This window comes from Lagenorhynchus albirostris, chromosome 7, assembly GCF_949774975.1.
Source record: "Lagenorhynchus albirostris chromosome 7, mLagAlb1.1, whole genome shotgun sequence".
NCBI lineage: Eukaryota > Metazoa > Chordata > Mammalia > Artiodactyla > Delphinidae > Lagenorhynchus > Lagenorhynchus albirostris.
Genome location: NC_083101.1, coordinates 22,718,368 through 22,741,904, shown reverse-complemented (window position 1 = coordinate 22,741,904; position 23,537 = coordinate 22,718,368). Strand labels below are relative to the sequence as shown.

Below are 23,537 nucleotides of genomic sequence, written 5' to 3'. Positions count from 1 at the left end.
AGACAAATTAATACAAAGTTTAAGTGATCCTTGATTTTCCTATGCTTCAGGCAGAGGGGAACAATTTCTAAAGAGTAATGGGCCACCTTAGCCTGTTCTGCTGCTCTCGAGTTCTGGAAACAATGAAATCCTTCTGGCTTCGGAGAGCCTGGGAACACAGGAATGGAGACGCTGTTCTCTAAGCCTGTTCAGAGCTGGCCAGCCAGTGGGGGGTCTCTGGGCAGCTTGCTCCAAGTTTCTCTGGGGCGGATGCTGCTGCCTGGCCACGCGACAGCGTGGGCCCCTCCATGAGGAGAGGCAGGACCGAGTCCCCCGGTCAAGGCCCAAGGTGGAGGCCAGATCCTCCTCCTAACTGTGAAGCTGGGTGAGGCTGTCTTGTTTTTAACGACAGGGTCTGAGCCAGCTGAGATGTTCGAAAAAAACAGGCAGGGAAGGAACTTCTTCAGGGAGCGGACGCAGCCCTCACATTTCTGTTGCCCACAGGTTATGGCTGAGGAGGGGATGGTGGGGACGGATCAGACCATGAAAGCACTGAGGGTGGGTGGTCAGCATTCGATGCCCTCCGGCCACCTCAGTAGGATTGGACCCCACCCTCCTGAAACAGCTGGGCTGCTGGGAAAGGGCCAGTGCTGAGAGAATTCCACCACACTCTAGTTTTGGCAAAAGGGGAAAAGAAAACAGATAAAACAAAAAATTTTCCTAAGAACAAATGAAGTCGAGAGGGGTTGCATGTTTGCTTTTGTAAGGAAAGGGAAGGGACGCTTTGGACCACCCCAGACATTTCTCTTGCTTTTCTCGTTACATTCACCCACCCACTTCATATACATTTCTTAATAAAAGACCTTAATCAGTTCGGGCTTACAGAGAGAAAAATCCTGCTAGGGAAGATATAAGCTGTGGCGATTCATCTGCCTACTTTTTGCTCCAAGCTGTCACTAAAATATCTGCTTCCAGTTTAGACTGGAGAGAGAAATGGACTTTCCTGATTTCATCCAGGGCTATGATGCCGACGTAGGCCTTCAAGTCCAATTTGTAGAGTCTTGTTACCTCTTAAGATTTTAAACTCTGCTGATACTTTTCAGTGCTCTAATTTTTCAAAATTACTACTGATGGTTTCCTTTTAATAAACCTTTATTTTTCAGACACCTCCTATTTCTTCCAGTCTTTTGTGGCTTTTGATTTTAACGATGTAAAGTTATAAAGTGCAATTACACTTTTTAAATGCATTTTTACAAGGTATCTTTTTTTTTTTAAAGGTTTTCATTTCTTTTTTTTTTTTTTTTGCGGTACGCGGGCCTCTCACTGTTGTGGCCTCTCCCGTTGCGGAGCACAGGCTCCGGACGCGCAGGCTTAGTGGCCATGGCTCACGGGCCCAGCCGCTACGCGGCATGCGGGATCCTCCCGGACCGGGGCACGAACCCGTGTCCCCTGCATCGGCAGGCGGACTCTCAACCACTGCGCCACCAGGGAAGCCCTACAAGGTATCTTTTATAATGCCCAGTTGAACTTATCAGGGGCAACCCACATATGGAACATACACAAGGCATCTCAAAGTGTGAAATGTAGTTGCTTAGTCTGACTACTGACAGTTTATTCTGCAGTTTGCACTTAAGTATTTGATTTTTTAAAAAATTCCCCATTGTGCTCCAGGGTACAACATGGAAAGTAACCCAACACTTAAATTGGTAAGAAAAACAAAGCAAAGGATCAGCAAAAATAGGACCATTCCATCTTATTAGATGGAATAGTATAAGATTAGAAAGTTCCAATAAGATGGAACTATTATTATTATAATACAAGTGAGGTTGCTTGATTAAAGACTTCTGAAGAGTGTACTACACATGAACATTTATCAAATAAATAATACATGTAAGCATGGCTTAAAAGTTGGGGCTGAGGGTGAGTAACTTGTATATGGATGTGCAACGTTTTATTCAGGCAGAAGCAATGTTTTCCTGCATCCTGCCTTCCCACCCTCCAACCCCCTTACAGCATATTCACAAAGCAAGCTCCAACAGATCAGAATTGCACACAGATCATACAGGGAGAAACCTTTGTATCAGTGCTATCTCTTGTGTAAGTTATAGACACCTGTGTTCTCCAAACGAGAGTATTCTCATCATACTTTCTTTGATGAGCATAAGACCTATGGTAGAAGAAAAAAAAAGACAACTAGAAAGATAGGGAGAAAGGCAGGATAAGCGGCAAGAAAAAGAACTGGGTTTTGACTAAAATGAGCTCTTTAAAGTTTTTTTTAACTAAGCAGATACCCACACTACTGTTGTCAATGACTGTCATCTCTACAGCACTGTTGTCGAATTTTCATCATTTGGGGATTATTTCATAGAAGTTACATAAAGTTCACAATCACAGAAATTTTAGAGGAAGGAAGAAAATGTTGAATAGAAAAATGGGGTTTCAAGAAATCCTACTAATAAAACTTGCAATCTTGCAAAAGTCATGTTCTCACCAGCCCTCAGACTGTATATATATATTTCAAGAGTTGAAAAGACTGGTGGTTCTTAATCATTTCTATGACATCAGCCCCTCTCAGAGTCCAATGAAAGGCAATGCTCTATCCTCAGGGGAAAAAAAAGTGTCCTAAAACAACTTTTTGCTTACAATTCTAGGCAATCCACACCAAAATCTCTGGACCAAATTATTTTTTTGCAGTGCTAGTTGTGCTTTCAGGAATTTTAAGTCTGTTTGGCTTTGTCTAATAAGTTTGGAATTGCAGAACTCTAACAGAGAATTTACATAATTTGGCACTTTTATTCACCTATGTATGAAATTAAAACTTTTAAAATTCAGATTAATATGCACAAAGAAGCATGAATTTAAATCCAACTTCAATACCAGTACTGTAGTGAGGGTTTCCACCCAGATGGAAATAGTCTAGAGAGAGGCCGTGTGAAACTATAAAAAGAACATTACTTTTAAAATAAGGAGAACTGGATTAAAAATGTTTTCAAAGTTGCGAGGGGCATGCGAGGATCTTCTGGTTCATTCACTGCGTGCATTTATGAAATGAAGACAAGAGGTCTAAAAGAAAGGTCTCCCATGTTGCCCTTTCCACAAAACACAAGCAATGGGACCATCTTTTGCCCCACACTGACTTCTCCGGGTCTCAGTTTCCTTATTTGCAAAATGAAAGAGATCCCTTACAGTCTGAATAGTCTATGGCTAATTAAACTACAATTTTTAATTTGTCCCTTTGCTACAGGAGTTAATTCTTATGTATGCTACAAGCTGCAACACTCATAAAATCAAGCCGTTCATGGAGTCTACGTCACCTTACCTCCAAAACATCTGATGAATGTTTTCATTGCACTGGTGCAAAGAAAGAATAAGTTAATTCCTTGCAGTGGTAGCTACCACATAAAGTAACAGATTTTGATTGATACAAAAAAAAAAACCTGATAATCCTCTTAGATGACTCGAACATGAGGCATTTAGTTTTTAATGCGATACAAATTATTCCAATAGAACACATGATGATTCTGGAGATGTCTGTAATTAATATTAATAGTAAAAAGTGCTGCTTCATTTTGTTACCCAGAGACAGCATACTATGATGCATTCTCTTCTTCACATCGTGGAATCACTAGGAATTTTAATTCACAATGAACCTTTAATTCACAATATTTGAAAAGGTTTTATTTTTTTTTTATAATCAAAACTCTAGGAAATGCTCATATTATAAAGTAAAAGATGAAAATAGCCATCCTTTTGGTTAAAAGAAAAAGGACCTATACTAAGATTGCTCAGAAGTTATTTCAATACAATTCAGTCCAGAAACAATAACACCAAGCAACTATGCTGTGCAAGACAGTGTGTGAAATGTCTTTGGGGGAGGGGGGAGGGGATGAAATAAGACATAGCTCTGGCTTGAAAAGCCTAGAAACTAAAGTTGAGAAGAAAGGCATCTTGTGCAGCCAAAAGGGAAACAGAAGGAGCACCAGAGGGAAGGAGAAAGGAAACAAGGCAAGAGAAAGTCACTGAGACTTTTCAAACTTGAATGTGAACATGAATCATCTAGGGATCTTATTAAAATACAGATTCTGGTTTAATAGACCTGGGGTGGGGTCTGAGAGTCTGCATTGCTAACATGCTCCTAGCTAATGCTGATTTTACTTGTCCATACATAACACTGCAGGTAGCAAGGGTCTGAAAGACCAGTACAACCCAACAGAACTTTCTGCAATAATAGAAATGTTCTATATCAGTTATCCAATATGGTAGTCACTAGGCACCGTGACCAGTGGGCACTTGAAATATGACAAGTGTGACTGAGAAACTTCATTGTAAAATTATTTCATTTTAATGAATTTAAATAGCCATATGTCTAACAGCCATCCTGCTGGCGAGTGCAGGTCTAGATAGACTATGCAGTTAATTTAGAGCAAACTGCATGGTAGGCCTCAACTTCCTGCATACTTATGAAAATCAATCTAGTTTAGGATTTCTCAACCTGGGCACTAATGACATTTTGGACTGGATAATACTTTCTTGTTGAGGGGCTGGTCTTTCCAGTGTAGAATGTTTAGCAGCATCCCTGGCCTCTATTCACTAGATGACAATGGCACCCACCCTACTCATGAAAATAAAAAATGTCTCCAGACATTGCCAAATGGGGGGAGAGGGGAGGGCAAAGTCAGTGGTGGAGTAATGCTTTTATATAGAAAAGCATATGAGGTGAACAGCAACATCCTTAAATATGACCTAAGTATTTGCATTAGTTTTCTACTGCTTCCATAACAAATTATCCCAAACTTAGGAGCTCAACACAACAAATTTATTATCTTATAGTTCTAAAGGTCAGAAGTCTGAGATGGGCTAAAATCAAAGAGTTGGCAGGGCTGGATATCTTTCTGGAGGCTTTAGGGAGAACCCATTTCCTCGACTTTTCCACCTTTCAGAGGCCGCCTGTGTTCCATGGCTCATGGACCCTTCCTCCATCTCCCAAGCCTACAATCCAACATCATCTCCCCACCTCAAGGTCCTTAATTTCATCACATCTACAAAGTCCCTTCTGCTGTGTAAGGGGACTTACAGGTTCCAGGGAGAAGAATACAGATATCCTTGATAGGCTATTTTTCTCACTCTCATTGTATTAAAATGAAAACTTAAAACAGTAAATAAAGTTTTCCCCCAAAGTCCTGGAAAACTGTGATTTTATTCTGTGCTGCAAGTACTTTCCTACCTGAAAACATTTTATAGCATTTTCCATTCACACATAAATTCATCTAAGGGAGAATCAAGTTTTTCTACTTTTACTATTACAGTTCTCATGCACTGCCCCATGCCTCCCCAACCCTGTTGAGATCACTAGTATAAAATTATATTGTTTATATTTCTAACACTCAACAAATGAGAAAATATCACTTATTTCTAGATCTTCGGATTTTTCCTAGAATTTGAGAATTCCATTTATATATGTATATAGTTATCGTTCTAGTCCATTCACACTGCTATAACAAAATACCACAGACTAGGTAGCTTGTAAACAACACAAATTTACTTCTCATTGTTCTGAAGGCTGGAAGTACAAGATCAGGGTGCCGGCATGGTCAGGTTTTGGGGAGAGCCCTCTTCTGGGTTGCAGACTGTCAGTTTCTCATTGTATCCTCACACTGTGGAAGGGGCTAGGGAGGTCTGTGGGGTCTCTTTTATAAAGGCACTAATCCATTCATAGGGGCTCCACCTTCAGCACCTCCCAAAGACCCCACCTCCTAAGACCATCACCTTGGGGGTTAGGTTTCAACAAATGAATCTGAGAGGGACACATCAGATTACAGCTGTTATATTTACTAATTCTTTAAATTTCCTTTAGATTTTTTTTTTATTTCCCTTAGAAATGAAATGAGTATTTGATTTTCTGAACCCTCATGCAAAATCTTCATCAGCAACTTCCCTGCATCTTTCAGATTTTTGCCCAGGGCTGGGGCATTTTCAGTTATAATACAATTAGTGACTATGTTAATTAAATCAAGTTAGTGTTCAAAAATTTAAAAACAAATCCTTTCTTTAATCTGTTCCTATAAAGTGCTCTTTAGAGTAAAAGCTTGCATCTGTCCAGCGGTTTCTGAAAGAGAAGGGTGATGAAGAGTAAATAAAGGCAGATGGCATCTACACTTAAGGTTTCTTTCTCTTTTTGAGTTTGATGTTCAAGATGTGACAAATTGTCTTTAAAAGCCCATTTTCCCAGTCTTGGGAAGTTAAGCTTGGTGAGGTTGACAAGAGGTCATGGTGGAGGAAGAAGTGGTGGCCCAAGGATAGAGCATTTGCTGACTCACTTTCCCACCACAAAGGGTGGCAAACTGAAACCAGGCTTTAATTTAACTCTTTTTCTGCACTTTCAAAGATACAAGAACTTCCATTCATGGAAGTCTATAGTGGTAGCATGATTAGAGAAGTGAAGGAAGGAGGGGGAAGAAGGAGCAGGTAGACTGTGTTCTGGTTTCATTTATAGGGAACTATGAGAGGTAGAAATGTACCAGAAAAGAGTACTTTCTGCTGAAATAAAGCCACTGACCAAATTCATATTTTTCTATTATGGGTAGTCTTAGGGGTTTCCCTCCCCCAAAAGTCCATGAATGAGATTTCCATTCATGGAAAAGTCCGTGAATGGCACAAACAACTTTCTCCCTGCACCTCCCAGCTAAGTATTGATATAAACACAAACCCTGGAAAAAATAAAAGAGGCAACCAAAGAGAACTCTGAAATGCAGAAAAGGAAGGTGAACGGATTAGAGACCCTAGGACTAAATGGTCTTGCAATCCCAGACCTAACATAAGAAGGTCAGCCAAGCCCAGACCTTCCAGACCCCCAAGCTAGCAACAGAAGGCAGCCCAGGTAGGCTCATTGCCCCCTCAGATCCAATGGGGTACCACCAACACCACCAGGCTAGCAAGCAGCTGGCAAAAGGGATAGATTGGGAGCACCACTGACAGTAAACAGCCAGGGAAAGCACTCTCCTTTCTCACCAGGCCTAAGACTCCCTTCGCCCAGTGAGAGACAGCAAGCAGCTAGCAGCACCAGCAAAGGGGGTCCTGACACAAAAAAGCCCCACCTGGAAAGTGTTCTCCTTCCCTGCAATGTGGGGGAAGGAGTGAGGAAAAGAGGATCAGAGCACAGCAAGTGCCAGGAAGTACGTTTGTTCTCACTGGCAAAAGAATTCCTCTCCCCACCCCCACCAGAGACACTGGGAGGCCATACCCAGGGTAACTCCTCCATCCCCTCAGGTGGAACCAGCAGGGACCGTGGGATCCTGAGCAGCCCCCAATAAACCAAGTTGATCAAAACAGCATCACAAAGTCTCTGAAAATGCTAAGCCCAAACGGGACGACTGCCTGATAAAAGATTTAAATAGGACCTTGAGTCTCCAAATATAATAGCCAAAATGTCTAGAATACAATGAAAAATCACCCATCACATCAAAAACTAAGAAAATCACTACCTGATTGAGAAAAGAATCAGCTGACGCTAACACTGAGATGAGTCAGATGTTAGAATTATTGATAAGGATTTTAAAGCAGCCATCATAAAAATGCTTCAACACACGATTGCAAATTCCTTAGAATGTAAAAACAAATATTTCAGCAAAGAACTAGAAGTTATAAAAAATAACTAAATGGAAGTTTAAAACTAAAATATGCAATCACAAGAATAAACAATGGGTTGAACAGTAGAGTGGAAATGACAGAGGACAGATATTAATGAACCTGACAACACATCAATAGAATCTACTCAATCTGAACAAGAGAAATAAAATAGACTTAAAAAAAAGAAAAACAATCCACAGTGGCAGGGACTGGGATGATAACAAAAGATCCAACATTTATATACATTATCAAAGTCCCAGAAGGACAGGAAAAAGGAAGTAAACTTAAAAGAATATTAGAGAAAACAATGGTTTAAAATGTCCAAATTTGGCAAAAAATATATATAAAGCTACAGATTCAAGAAACAGTATGAAACCCAAAGGGGTTAAATACAAAGAAATCCACACCAAGACATGACATTTCAAAATTAAATTTTGAGAAATGAAGCAAAAAAAAAAAAAAAAAAAAATCTTGACAGCATTCAGAGAGAAATGACACATTACCCATAAGGGAACACCGATTCAAATAAGAGCAAATTTCCCATCTAAAACCATGATGGCCGGAAGGAAGTGGTACATTTTCCAAGTGCTGGGGGAAAAAAAAAAGAACTGGTCATCTTCAAATTCTATATCCCGCAAAGCTATCCTTCAGGAATGAAACGAAAACAGAGACATAACTCAGAGGAAGGAAAAAAAAGAATTTGTTGCTAGCAGACCTTCCTTTAAAATATGGCTAAAAGAAGTTTTGCAAACAGAAAGAAATGGTAAAGGAAGGAATCTTGGAACATCAGAAAAAAGAAAAAAGGAAAAACAACAAAAGGAACAGAAATATGGCTACATACAATAGACGATTCTCCTCATGGGTTTTATAAAACATATTAGATCACTGAAACAAACACTAAATATTGCCTGATACTCAAGATAATTATATTTAAAAGTGGGGAAAGTACAGGGGCCTAGAAGGAAATAAGGCTTCCACACTTCTAAGTGGTAAAATACTGATATCAGTCGATGGTCATAATACCCAGAGCAACCATTAAGAAAACAATACAAAGAGATACTCAATAACACTGTAAATCAAGGTGCAATCCTAAAAGCCCTGCATATCTACTTGGGATTCTGTATATTAGGTGGCTAAATGTATACAAAAGCATAAAGTCATTCAGGGAAAAGTCCTGGACTGGGAGCTACCTCACTCTGGGACAGATCTAGAATACAGCATGATCTGAACCTACCTGAGAATATAGATCACCAGAACTTACTGGGCATCCGTTTCCACATCTTTGAAATAGAACTGGCTGGAGAAATAGGTCTGTAAGACAACCTGGGCCATTTTTAGGGCTAAAATGTGATTGTTCCATAAATTATGGATCTCCATTCTTCTCATCCACCCTGTGTTATTCCTTATGATTCAGATGTCTCTAAAAGTGCTCTGAAAACTGTGCATATTTATTTGTATGCACATTCAAGGCTCTCACAGATTCTAGTAAAGAGAAGAAGTAAGAGGAGGAAGAGACTTTAAATATAACATATACCCATTGGAGTATGGACCGTGTCCACTTAGAGGAATTATTCATTCCTTTCCCGCCATTGGTAGGAAATGAAAGTAAGCCAAGTATTTATTCCTGTTCACTTAGCATTCTTCTTAGATCAACCTATATCAAATCTCTGAAACTAAAGGGATTATAGGAAAACTGGCTGATTCCCATCACAGTACACCGATTCAACATGCTTTCACTTCTTCTTCAGCTGGCCATGCTACCCTAATCCAAGTCTGCATCAGTGGTCCAAAAATAATTTACCTTTGGGAAGTGCTAGGTCATATATGGACTGTTTGGTACATTAGACAAAGAAATACATTTAATACAAAAATACCCTTCACTATGCTTTATAAATAAGTATAAACACCTTAACTTTATCATAAAGGTTAAAAGCCTTCTGTTTTCTTACCAGTAATGTGTAAGGATTAAAAAGACTCTAGGGAATTCCCATGGCAGTCCAGTTGTTAGGACTCTGCACTTTCACTAATAAGGGCGAGAGTTCAATCCCTGGTCAGAGAACTAAGGTCCTGCAAGCCGCGCAGTGTGGCCAAAAAAAAAAAAAAAATATATATATATATATATATATATATATAAATAGACTATGAACTTCCTTCAATCTCTCATGTTATGTGACCAGAATTAATTATTTTTCCTAAACAGAATTAGATGGAACCACTCAACAAGACAGTCTAGCTTGGTGGTTAAGAGCTCAGGCTTTGATCTCAGATGTACCTGGACTAGAAAATGCCCTGGTCTGTGTACTTGTTGGCTGAGTGTCCTAGTTTAACATCCTGGGTCTCAGTTTATTCATTTGTAAAAAAGATATGGTAATACCTACTTTACAAGACTGCTGTAAGAACAAAATGAAGTTACAAACATCAAGTGCTTGGGATATACGAAGCATTCTACAGCAAAAACATAATTTTGGAAACAAAGTGAAGCATTTCAAGGGGTCAGATCAGTAAGGGTTATGGCACAAAAATACAAGTTCTTAGAGATGTTACTTCTGAAGCCAAAATTCTCCTGTGTTCACACTTGGGACTCTCAGATCATTTAGCACATGACTACAATGCTGGGCTACCCTCTGTCTCCTATGTTAGTACAGTCGTACAGTCGTTAACTCCTCCCAAACTTGGTGTAAAATGTCCCATAAAATAGGGTAAAATTCTACTTCATTTGTATGATGTAACTCTGACGCTGGTGATTTTTTTTAAAAGCTTATTTCAAGCCATGTGTCCTTTTCTTTGAGGGAAAACTGAGTAAAGACATGTAATCATTAAAAACAGTATCTCCGTAATTTTAACGTGTACTAGAAATGTAAGCTTATCTTCTCTTTTTTAATACCAAAAAGATGCCAAATGGTTACCTAAAAAAATGATCTAATAAAAGCACACATTCCAATGATTCTGTGGTAGAACTTTTGTCATATTTAAATATTTTCCTTGGATTTGACTCTCACAAGCATTAGCGTTGATAACCAGCTAGTTTTCTTCTAGGCCTCTTCTGGGACAAGACTCTTTAAATTAAAATGATTTCTATTTAAAAAATATAAATATATTTAGAAAGTATAAAATATAAGGGATAGATCAGATAAAATATAAGTACCAAAATTTCTATAGTGATATTGGATACACTTTAAGAGGCCAACTTATGGATAAAGGAAGTTTCGGAAAGTTATGAAGTTATGATATGAGGAAATCCTTCATTGATGCAAAATGGATTTGGAACAATATTTTAATTTTGTAATTTAAAGAAACCTTAAAATTAAGAATAAAATAACTTCAACAGATGTCTCTACAGTTTCTGTTATTACAGTGTAGACACCTAACCACAAAAGCTAACACGTGTTTGAAAATATTAAAAATGTATTCATCATATCACTTTAACAAAGAGGACAAAAGGATAACACCATATGAGATAAAATCTTATTTAAGAATTTGATGGAAATGATGTCACAGACAATCAATGTTCTTAATAATGCACTGTTCAGTGAATAGCATCATGGAACCATCAAGGGATGGGTAGAGAGAAACTAAGACTAACAGACATGGGTGGAGGACAACCTAGAAGGATTCATTAGAGACCTGGCAGGCCCCCAGGCACTGAGGGCTCTAATCCCCTGTAAAACGGCAAGGGGTAAAGGTTCCAGGTTGCTCTTTGGTGGAAGAAGTGCAGAGATAGAAGTAGAAAGACAGTGAAAGAACCATACAACCACCTACATGGAAATAAAAAGGTTACCCGTAAAGTGAGAATAATCAGACTGACCTCAGACTCTTCTAAATCAGGATCCAGTAAAGCAACATCTATAAGGGTTTGCAGGAAACAACTCTATCCATTAATTCTATATTCTCTCCCTCATTCACATGTCAGGATAACAGAAAGACCCTCTCAGATTATGCTACTGTCTGTGTGATGGGACTATATAGGTGACTATTTTCTTCTTTTTCAATATTTCCCAATTTATCTGTATTGATCATATATTACCTCACAATGGAAGAAAATAAACATCATTAATTAAAACTTAGCTATTAAAGCAGAATAAGAAGAGAGTAGAAGATGGCTTGCTATATCCAAAGGACATTTGAGAGTTCTGATTTATATCAGTTTAATCATTCTAAAATTTTCCTACCAAAAAAGAAAGACATCCTTAAAACACACACACACACACACACACACACACATTCACATATCCCTTTTATGATTTCAGAATGGATTCATTAAAAGATTATAATAGGAAAAGGTTAAGCTTTTTTTCAATCCAAAGAGTTCAGCCTCCCATCTACTGCTCTTTGTTTATTTGTCCTTCGGAAATAACTATTCAGTGTTTTTCTTTTTTTTTTTTCCCTTAAGCTTATTTTAAGAACATTTTCCATTTAAACTGGTAATTAAAGTACTATTAATATTAAATATTTAGAAATACTCAGCTATTTTAAAATATCTTTATTTTTATTATTTTAAAATACTTAAGACAATTTTAAATGATTTTATGATTTATTAATACTAAAACATTAATAAATTATTATTTAGATGGGTGTTTTTACTATTAAAATATCTTAAATATAATAGTTTAATTTTAATGATTAAAGTCTTAAAATAGGAAACTCCTATGTAAATGAATGCCTGATCACATAATATCTTTGAAAGAAACCCAGAGGGGAATGTAAAATAAAATAATAACCTAAGAGGATAAACACATTTTAGTAACTGGATTGAATAAAACATTCTAGTCTATGAGAGAGAAACTCATTAGGTAGTGGGGTTAACTAGATATTGTAAAGCAATGCCTTTTCCTCTGCGGACCAAAAACTCTCTGACGTGGGCACAACTTCCCAGAAAGCCTTATAAATTCAGACACAGCTCCTAAGGGTGCTGGGAAGCCCATGGTGCTGGCAAGACCCTTGTTGAAGAAAAAGGACAGGCATGCCCAGCATCCCTTTAGGACAGTTGGTGTGCTCCATGCACACAGACACACTACTATATATAAAATAGGTAACTAATAAGGACCTACTGTATCGCACAGGGAACTCTTCTCAATACTGTGTAATGACCTATATGGGAAAAGAATTTTAAAAAGAGTGGATATATGTATAACTGATTCACTTTGCTGTACAGCAGAAACTAACACAACATTTTAAATCAACTATACTCCAATAAAAATTAAAAAACAAAACAGGAAAAGCTCAATGGGATTTTTAGTTTCCATTTCAGAAGGGACGAGAGAACTAGAGACCAGACACCAGAGTGGTAAAGATCAGGATGATCTGAACCATTTTTTGTACCTTCCCCATATTCCTATTACCTTCTGTTTCTCAGCTGAGATTGGAATCCAACACTCAGCAATATACAAAAGGTCTGGGTGTTTGTTTAAGGGTCAGCAAGAAAGCAGACAGGCCAGGGAGACACTATCTCAGTCTCCCTCAGAGTAAACCTCAGAGGCAGAAAACCCCAAGTGAGAGACGAAGTGGACAGATAGATCCAAAGCCATCTGGGTCACCCAGGACTGGGGAAGGGAGAGAGGAAAGCAAAAAGCAATGCAGAAACAAAACAGCTAAATCACAGGTTTTCAATACTTAATAATAGAAAATGGAAAGACAAACATAACATCTTTCCAAACACACCCACTTTTGACCACCCATAAGCCCAGACCTCTTTGCTGTGATCCTCTGCCTCTGTAGAGCTGTGTATCACAGAAACTTGGAACTTGGAAACTTGGACACTGCCAAGAATCTACCTCCCTCAAAACCAATTCTGGCCTCTTTACAGATGCAAATGTCTGATCCCAGACCCAGAGACAGAATATAAAACTTTGAAAAAGGGAAAACCTTGTCTTTTAATGACAGTTTACAAAGGAAGAGAATTGAGAGGTCAAAGACCTTTTTGTTGACTAAAGAGTTCTCATTCAACTGTTTTTACTTCTAAAAGCAAAGAGAGAAGAGGCAAGATTAAATGAGCTTCACCATTCATAATAAAACCCCTTTTCAGACATTCGTCATTCAGACAGCACTGAAATGCTGTTAATGGAGCTAGTGTTTGGATGTTCAGGCTTTCACCAACTATAGAAACTGGCAATCTCTAAATTTGAACTATTATAGCCCTATGGCTCTTGCTGGAGACAGTGTCTCAACATCACAGTTTTTCATTACTCAGAAACTGTGCCCAGAGGGAAGGGCCAGAGATTCCACTCTAAATGTCACCAGGACACTGTCCTTCCTTCTTCAACCTCCCGATGAGACTGGGCCCTTTTAGTTCACAAGGTGCTTGCTAATCTTGCCTCTCTTGGGACTGCCCCAACTAGTGAAAGGGTTGACCTCAACTGGACTGAGCAACTGGTCAACATTACGAGGGTCAGATTTTCAGCCATAAGAAGGTCTGGCAAAGGAACAAGGACTCCATGGCAGAACATTTTTCATTTACTCTTCAACACAGTGTATAAAGTAGGGTCAGCTGTCTTATATCTGATGAGGAACCTAAAGTTGAATTCAATTGACCTGTCAAGCTACCATTCAAATTAAATCTGTGTTCAAATCCAGATATTCCATTGTATTCCCAGACCCTGAAATTCATTTGGCATGTAACAGACTACCTATCTACCTGCCTATCTACCTACCTTTATGGAAATAAAGTGTTGAACTATCTTATTCCAAGATAATTTTCCACCAGACCATGCCATATGAAAAGTACAGACTTTTAGAGCAACCATTACATTAGGTACAGGTTTGCAAAAGTCATATTTATGGTAAAAGTCAATTTACCATATTACAAGTCAGTCTTACAGCCAAATCAGAAAGGTTCATCTTCCTGAGAGAAATGAAAATTAGCACGAACTTGTCATTATACACACACACACACACACACACACACACACTCACACACAATTCTAAAAGTCCCTAAGCCAAAGTTTTACGGAAGTATTGATAAAAGGTTTTATATATATTTAAAATATATCCATTTTTAGCGTTAGATATTACAAACCCACGTAATAACGAGACTAGAACAGCAGATAAGTGCATGATACACCCAAGAAACAATAGCCCGTTTTGTAGGGAACAAAGTAAGTGAAGGGGAATTATGGGAAATAAGTCTGAAGAACAGGCTGCAATATGATTTTGGAAGGATGAGATTATTAGGGTAAGAGATTTCAGCTTTCCTTCTTAGGCAAAGCGGATGGATCCATTTGAATTACTGATTAGGAAGATCAAAGGGACTATTTTGCAGGATGTGGAAGGGTGAGATGCTGAAAGTGGAGAGAATGGCTAAGAAGTTCAAGTGGTCACACTCCTGCACAGGAAGGCTGGTTGTTGTTAGATTGTATTAACACGACATGTCCAAGCTTGACAAGTATCATCACTGCCCTTTATCTTTGGCAGGAGATGAGGAACAAAAAGTTCTCCACTGCATTTTTCCTGTGGTTCCTGCCCACAAAGGATGCCATCATCTTAAAAGGTGTCTCTCCCGAGGGGAAAAGCAACCTCCACACCCAAGAACTTACAAACTCCCACTGGATTCTAACCATACTTCCCTTTGTCTTCTTATGTAGCTTCCTAACTTTTAAACTGTTTTATCACTGAATATGCAAATGTCTTTAATAAACATGTTTCTAACAAACATCTAGAACAATCCTGGTTGAGAGAATAACTCATGGGTTACTCTGGTTGAGAGAATAACCCATGAGTTATTCTCTCAACCAGGATTGTTCTAGATGTTTGTCAGAAACACCTTCCTTCCCAGATTGTATCCATGTAAGCATCACAGAGGCTTACATGGATATTCCCAGATACTTACATGGAAGATGCCTAACACAGTATGAATACAAAAGTCTTCTCCCTCTCTTTCCACTTCTTTCCTCATGAAAGACTCAAAAAGAAGCTTGCTTTATTTTGCTTGCTGAGGTGCTGCTTCTGCGTTTTACTCCTCCTTAAAAAAAGGATGTTTTTACCTCTTCCGCTAGGTCAAGTGCTAATCCTTGAAAACGGAAACTGTCCTTAGTTCTGACCACCTGGCTTGCATAGCAACCTTGGATGAAACAGACTTCACAAGTTAAAAATAAAAGTCTGAATTCAGCGATTGTAATGATGATAAGGGCCCCTTTGTGCCAACTACACTGATGTGCAGCATGTGAGTCACGTGTCTAAGACACAGACACTGTCCTCAAGAATACTTTAGACTGTTTTAAACTCTGTTTAACTGTACTCTTAAAACTATTGTGTTTAGCTTTTTATAGCTTTCCTTTACCTTCTTTCATTAAAAAAAATTTTACTTCTATTTTGTGATCATGAGAGTTCTACACAATGTAGAACCCTTTAAAACGCAATATACAACAAAATTCATAATACCGTCTTTGAGAGCAAGTCTGTGAACAGCATATATATGTGTACACCTATGTACACGCAGACATATATGTGTGTACATATACATACAACCATATACATATCTTTGTACACATTTTTTTCCACAGAATAAATTCCTAGAAGTACAAAGACATAAAAGGATATGAATAAAGTCTCTAAATGGAGCTTTTAGCTAATTTTCTATACTTATTATCATGGAGAATGAAACAGTGACTTCCCTAAGAAGAGAAATTGAACAAGTTTGCCTTCTATTACCTCTTCCTGCTTACTTCGAGTATCTGTCAACATAACAATTTAATCAATTATCAATTATCAAACCATAGTAACAGCATGAACGACCAAAATAAAGCAAACAGGTAAGTATAGAAATAAAATAACCCTATGGTAAATATTAGGCAGACTTTAAATATTAAAGATAAAGGAAGAAGTATCAAGTACGATATCAATTTTATAACACGACTGTATATATTTATGTGCATGTATACACACACACAATATCTGTTGAAGGCGTCTGCCATGTGCCCTGCCCTGTGCTAAGCTCATCCCGCGTACTTACTCACGTATTTCTTTAAATAACCTCAGGAGACAGACACTCCTACTGTCTCTATCTTACAAATGAGGAAACTGAGGTTCAGAGAGCTCAAGAGGCCTTTGTGGGCTACACAACTAAGAAATGGTGGAGCTGGGATCTGAGTCCAGATCCGAATCCCTCCGGAAGCCTTTGTTCCGAGCGACAAGGCTACACTGCAATGGGAAAAAACACACTGGGTAGAAATATGTCCCAATGGTGGTGGTCAAAGGCAGGGTGGCTTTACTTGTATTTAAATGTTTGCCCTTTATAAAACATTGACATTAGATGTGATGTACTTTTCTAGGCAGGCATAAATCAGTGAAGAGTGAATAAATATCACATGTAGCCCTTGTGACTCCAGGCCATCATTACTGATGATCCCAGGACATTTTTAAAAAATTTTTAATTTATTTTAAACATATTTATTGGAGTATAACTGCTTTGCAATGGTGTGTTAGTTTCTGCTTTATAACAAAGTGAATCAGCTATACATATACATATATACCCACATTTCCTACCTCTTGTGTCCCCCTCCCACCCTCCCTATCCCACCCCTCTAGGAGGACACAAAGCACCGAGCTGATCTCCCTGTGCTATGCGGCTGCTTTCCACTAGCTGTCTGTTTTACATTTGGTAGTGTATATATGTCCATGCCACTCTCTCACTTCGTCCCAGCTTACCCTTCCCCCTCCCCGTGTCCTCAAGTCCATTCTCTACGTCTGTGTCTTTATTCCTGTCCTGCTCCTAGGTTCTTCAGAACCTTTTTTATTTTTATTTTTTAGATCCCATATATAGGTGTTAGCATATGGTATCTGTTTTTCTCTTTCTGACTTACTTCACTCTGTATGACAGACTCTAGGTCCATCCACCTCACTACAAATAACTCAATTTCGTTTCTTTTTATGGCTGAGTAATATTCCATTGTATATATGCACCACATCTTTATCCATTCATCTGTCGATGGACACTTAGGTTGCTTCCATGTCCTGGCTGTTGTCAGTAGAGCTGTAATGAACATTGTGGTACATGACTCTTTTTGAATTACGGTTTTCTCAGGGTATATGCCCAGTAGTGGGATTGCTGCGTTGTATGGTAGTTCTATTTTTAGTTTTTTAAGGAACCTCCATACTGTTCTCCATAGTGGCTGTATCAGTTTACATTCCCACCAACAGTGCAAGAGGGTTCCCTTTTCTCCACACCTTCTCCAGCACTTATTGTTTGTAGATTTTTTGATGATGGCCATTTTGACCGGTATGAGGTGATACCTCACTGTAGTTTTGATTTGCATTTCTCTAATGATTAGTGATGTTGAGCATCCTTTCACGTGTTTGTTGGCAATCTGTATATCTTCTTTGGAGAAATGTCTATTTAGGTCTTCTGCCCATTTTTGGATTGGGTTGTTTGTTTTTTTGATATTGAGCTGCATGAGCTGCTTGTAAATTTTGGAGATTAATCCTTTGTCAGTTGCTTCCTTTGTAAATATTTTCTCCTATTCTGAGGGTTGGCTTCTCGTCTTGTTTATGGTTTCCTTTGCTGTGCAAAACTTTTAAGTTTCATTAAGTCCCATTTGTTTATTTTTGTTTTTATTTCCATTTCTCTAGGAGGTGGGTCAAAAAGGATCTTGCTGTGATTTATGTCAAAGAGTGTTCTTCCTGTGTTTTCCTCTAAGAGTTTGATAGCGTCTGGCCTTACATTTAGGTCTTTAATCCATTTTGAGTTTATTTTTGTGCATGGTGTTAGGGATTGTTCTAATTTCATTCTTTTACATGTAGCTGTCCAGTTTTCCCAGCACCACTTATTGAAGAGACTGTCTTTTCTCCATTGTATATTCTTGCCTCCTTTATCAAAAATAAGGTTACTATATGCACGTGGGTTTATCTCTGGGCTTTCTATCCTGTTCCATTGATCTAAATTTCTGTTTTTCTGCCAGTACCATACTGTCTTCATTACTGTAGCTTTGTGGTAGAGTCTGAAGTCCAGGAGCCTCATTCTTCCAGCTCCATTTTTCTTTCTCAAGATTTCTTTGGCTATTTGGGGTCTTTTGTGTTTCCATACGAATTATAAAATTTTTTGTTCTAATTCTGTTAAGAATGCCACTGGTAGTATCATAGGGATTGCACTGAATCTGTAGGTTGCTTTGGGTAGTATAGTCATTTTCACAATACTGATTCTTCCAATCCAAGAACATGGTATGTTTCTCCATCTGTTTGTCATCTTTGATTGCTTTCATCAGTGTTTTATAGTTTTCTGAGTAAAAGTCCTTCACCTCCTTAGGCAGATTTATTCCTAGGAATTTTATTCTTTTTATTGCAGTGGTAAATGGGAGTGTTCCCTTAATTTCTCTTTCAGATTTTTCATCATTAGTGTATAGGAATGCCAGAGATTTCTGTGCATTAATTTTGTATCCTGCTACTTTACCAAATTCATTGATTGGCTCTAGTAGTTTTCTGGTAGCATCTTTAGGATTCTCTATGTATAGCATCATGTCATCTGCAAACAGTGACAGCTTTACTTCTTCCCTTCTGATTTGGATTCCTTTTACTTCTTTTCCTTCTCTGATTGCTGTGGCTAAAACTTCCAAAACTATGTTGAATAATAGTGGTGAGAGTGGACAACCTTGTGTTGTTCCTGATCTTAGAGGAAAACGTTTCAGTTTTTCAGCACTGAGAACGATGTTGGCTGTGGGTCTGTCATATACAGTCTTTATTATGTTGAGGTAAGTTCCCTGTATGCCAACTTTCTGGAGGGTTTTTATGAATAGGTGTTGAATTTTGTCGAAAGCTTTTTCTGTATCTATTGAGATGATCATATGGTTTTTCTCCTTCAATTTGTTAATATCGTTTATCACATTGACTGATTTGCGTATATTGAAGAATCCCTCATTCCTGGGATAAACCCCACTTGATCATGGGGTATGTTTCTTTTAATGTGCTGTTGGATTCTCTTTGCTAGTATTTTGTTGAGGATTTTTGCATCTATGTTCATCAGTGATATTGGCCTATAGTTTTCTTTCTTCATGACATCTTTGTCTGGTTTTGGTATCAGGGTGATGGTGGCCTTGTAGAATGAGTTTGGGAGCGTCCTCCCTCTGCTGTATTTTGGAAGAGTTTGAGAAGGACAGGTGTTAGCTCTTCTCTAAATGTTTGATAGAATTCGCCTGTGAAGCCATCTGGTCCTGAGCTTTTGTTTGTTGGAAGATTTTTAATCACAATCCCAGTTTCAGTGCTTGTGATTGGTCTGTTTATATTTTCTATTTCTTCCTGGTTCAGTCTCAGAAGGTTGTGCTTTTGTAAGAATCTGTCAATTTCTTCCAGGTTGTGCATTTTATTGGCATAGAGTTGCCTGTAGTAATCTCTCATGGTCCTTTGTATTTCTGCAGTGTCAGTTGTTACTTCTCCTTATTCATTTCTAATTCTATTGATTTGAGCCTTCTCGCTTTTTTTCTTGGTGAGTCTGGCTAATTGTTTATTAATTTTGTTTATCTTCTCAAAGAACCAGATTTTAGTTTTATTGATCTTTGCTACTGTTTCCTTCATTTCTTTTTCATTTATTTCTGATCTTATCTTTATGATTTCTTTCCTTCTGCTAACTTTGGGGTTTTTTTGTTCTTCTTTCTCTAATTGCTTTAGGTGTAAGTTTAGGTTGTTTATTTGAGATGTTTCTTCTTGAGGTAGGATTGTATTGCTATAAACTTCCCTCTTAGAACTGCTTTTGCTGCATCCCATAGTTTTGGGTTGTCATGTTTTCGTTGTCTTTTGTTTCTAGGTTTGTTTTTTTTTTAATGTATTTGTTGTGATGTCTTTGGCATTTGATATATGTTATAAAACATATAGAAATCTAAGAAATAATGTGATACCATCTGTGATATGCTTCAAAATTCTAGTGACAGTTTTATTTCTAATTTTTTGTTAAGTTTTTATTTATTCATGGACTGATTTCCCTTTGACCTTGCTAACTTCTTTAAAGCCTTGATTTGATTACCCTGACTGAATAATCTCTTTTCTAGCCTTAAGATTCTAAAACCAGAGTGAGCCCTAGCCACTGAAACAAATAACTTCTTTACCTGGAATAAACGAATATTTTGCTCGAAATCCCAGTCCTTCAAGTTCTTCATCAGAACTGAACTTAATCCACATGAATCTCCCTGTTGATCTAATTCATGGAGGGCTTTTCACACCACAGTAACGATCTACAAGTGGAGACAAACCAAACAGCCCATCTCGAACTTCCAAGTGATCAGACCAACATTCAAATGATGGTTCTATATAATAATGTTCATCAAATGTCAACTCTGTTCTTTGACATAGAGCAGCTTCCAAAATGTAGATACATTCCTTGTTTGGTGGATATGAGTCAGGATAATTTGGTGAAGCAAAATGACCTCCATTGCTGGTTCGAACCCAAATGCCACACTGGGTTGCAGGAATGTGCTTGATTCCAATATTTTGTCCATCTTGGGTCTTCTGGGCCACAGCAATCCCTTCCACTAAAAGTACTGTTATTAACAACACTTTGAGGACTGAGCAGAGCTGCTCCAGGGTCATGTTCCCAAGCTGCCTGGCGCTTCACGAGGGGTCAAGGTGGCAACGAAGAGGCGGTGGTGGCGGAAGTGCGGCGCTCATGGCTCAGTGCGGCGGCAGCCCCGCTGTGTCCCCATCGCCCACCACCAGGTTGCTGCCCATGGGGTAGGACTCAGGTCCTGCGGCCCGCCATGCCCGAGCCTCCTGGTGGGCTCTCGCGCTGCCCCAGCCCACCGATGGGCACTGCCTCCTGCTCTGCAGCACTCCGCTCCATGGACCGCCTCACTGTCGGGGAGCGCAAACGCAGGGGACCGAAACTGTGTGGGCTGGTCCGCCTGCAGCCGCGGCCCAAGACCCACTGAAGTCTAGGTATTTTTTGATTTCCTCTTTGATTTCTTCAGTGATCTCTTGATTATTTAGTAGCATGTTGTTTAGCCTCCATGTGTTTGTACTTTTTACAGATTTTTTCCTGTAACTGATAATCTAGTGTCATAGCGTTGTGGTTGGAAAAGATACTTGGTATGATTTCATTTTTCTTAAATTTACCAAGGCTTGATTTGTGACCCAAGATATGATCAATCCTGGAGAATGTTCCATGAGCACTTGAGAAGAAAGTGTATTCTGTTGTTTTTGGATGGAATGTCCTATAAATATCAATTAAGTCCATCTTGTTTAATGTATCATTTAAAGCTTGTGTTTCCTTATTTATTTTCATTTTGGAAGATCTGTCCATTGGTGAAAGTCGGGTGTTAAAGTCCCCTACTATGATTGTGTTATTGTTGATTTCCCCTTTTATGGCTGTTAGCATTTGCCGTATGTATTGAGGTGCTCCTATGTTGGCTGCGTAAATATTTACCATTGTTATATCTTCTTCTTGGATTGATCCCTTGATCATTCTGTAGTGTCCTTCTTTGTCTCTTGTAATAGTCTTTATTTCAAAGTCTATTTTGTCTGATATGAGAATTGCTACTCCAGCTTTCTTTTGATTGGCATTTGCATGGAATATCTTTTTCCATCCCCTCACTTTCAGTCTGTATGTGTCCCTAGGTCTGAAGTGGGTCTCTTGTAGACAGCATATATACAGGTCTTGTTTTTGTATCTATTCAGCCAGTCTATGTCCTTTGGTTGGAGCATTTAATCCATTTACAATTAAGGTAATTGTCAATATGTATGTTCCTATTACCATTTTCTTAATTGTTTTGGGTTTGTTATTGTAGGTCTTTTCCTTTTCTTGTGTTTCCTGCCTAAAGAAGTTCCTTTAGCATTTGTTGTAAAGCTGGTTTCATGGTGCTGAATTCTCTTAGCTTTTGCTTGTCTGTAAAGGTTTTAATTTCTCCATCGAATCTGAATGAGATCCTTGCTGGGTAATCTTGGTTGTAGGTTTTTCTGTTTCATCACTTGAAATATGTCCTGCCACTCCTTTCTGGCTTGCAGAGTTTCTGCTGAAAGGTCAGCTGCTAACCTTATGGGGATTCCCTTGTATGTTATTTGTTGCTTTTCCCTTGCTGCTTTTAATATTTTTTCTTTGTATTTAATTTTTGATAGTTTAATTAATATGTGTCTTGGCGTTGTTTCTCCCTGGATTTTTCCTGTATGGGACTCTCTGTGTTTCCTAGACTTGATTATTTCCTTTCCCATATTAGGGAAGTTTTCAACTATAATCTCTTCAAATATTTTCTCAGTTCCTTTCTTTTTCTCTTATTCTTCTGGGACCCCTATAATTCAAATGTCGGTGCATTTAATGTCCCAGAGGTCTCTAAGACTGTCCTCAATTCTTTTCATTCTTTTTTCTTTATTCTGCTCTGCGGTGGTTATTTCCACTATTTTACCTTCTTGGTCACTTATCCATCCTTCTGCCTCAGTTATTCTGCTATTGATTCCTTCTAGAGAATTTTTAATTTCATTTGTTATGTTGTTCATCATTGTTTGTTTGCTCTTTAGTTCTTCTAGGTCCTTGTTAAACGTTCCTTGTATTTTCTCCATTCTATTTTCAAGATTTTGGATCATCTTTACTATCATTACTCTGAATTCTTTTTCAGGTAGACTGCTTCAGGTAGACTTTTTCAGGTATTTCCTCTTCATTTGTTTGGTCTGGTGGGTTTTTAACTTGCTCCTTCATCTGCTGTGTGTTTCTCTGTCTTCTCATTTTGCTTAACTTACTGTGTTTGGGGTCTCCTTTTCGCAGGCTGCAGGTTTGTAGTTACTGTTGTCTTTTGTGTCTGTCCCCAGTGGCTAAGGTTGGTTCAGTGGGTTGTGTAGGCTTCCTGGTGCAGGGGACTCGTGCCTGTGTTCTGGTGGATGAGGCTGGATCTTGTCTTTCTGGTAGGCAGGACCACGTCCGGTGGTGTGTTTTGGGGTATCTGTGAACTTATTATGATTTTAGGTAGCCTCTCTGCTAATGGGTGGGGTTGTGTTCCTGTCTTGCTAGTTGCTTGGCATAGGGTGTCCGGCAC

At 38.6% G+C, this 23,537-nt stretch overlaps 1 protein-coding gene across 4 annotated transcripts in view; it reads right to left on the bottom strand.

Moving 5' to 3' along the window:
• The window catches only part of LPAR1 (lysophosphatidic acid receptor 1), a 165,094-nt gene that overhangs the window by 13,210 nt on the left and 128,347 nt on the right, over positions 1–23,537 (bottom strand). The window lies entirely within an intron of this gene.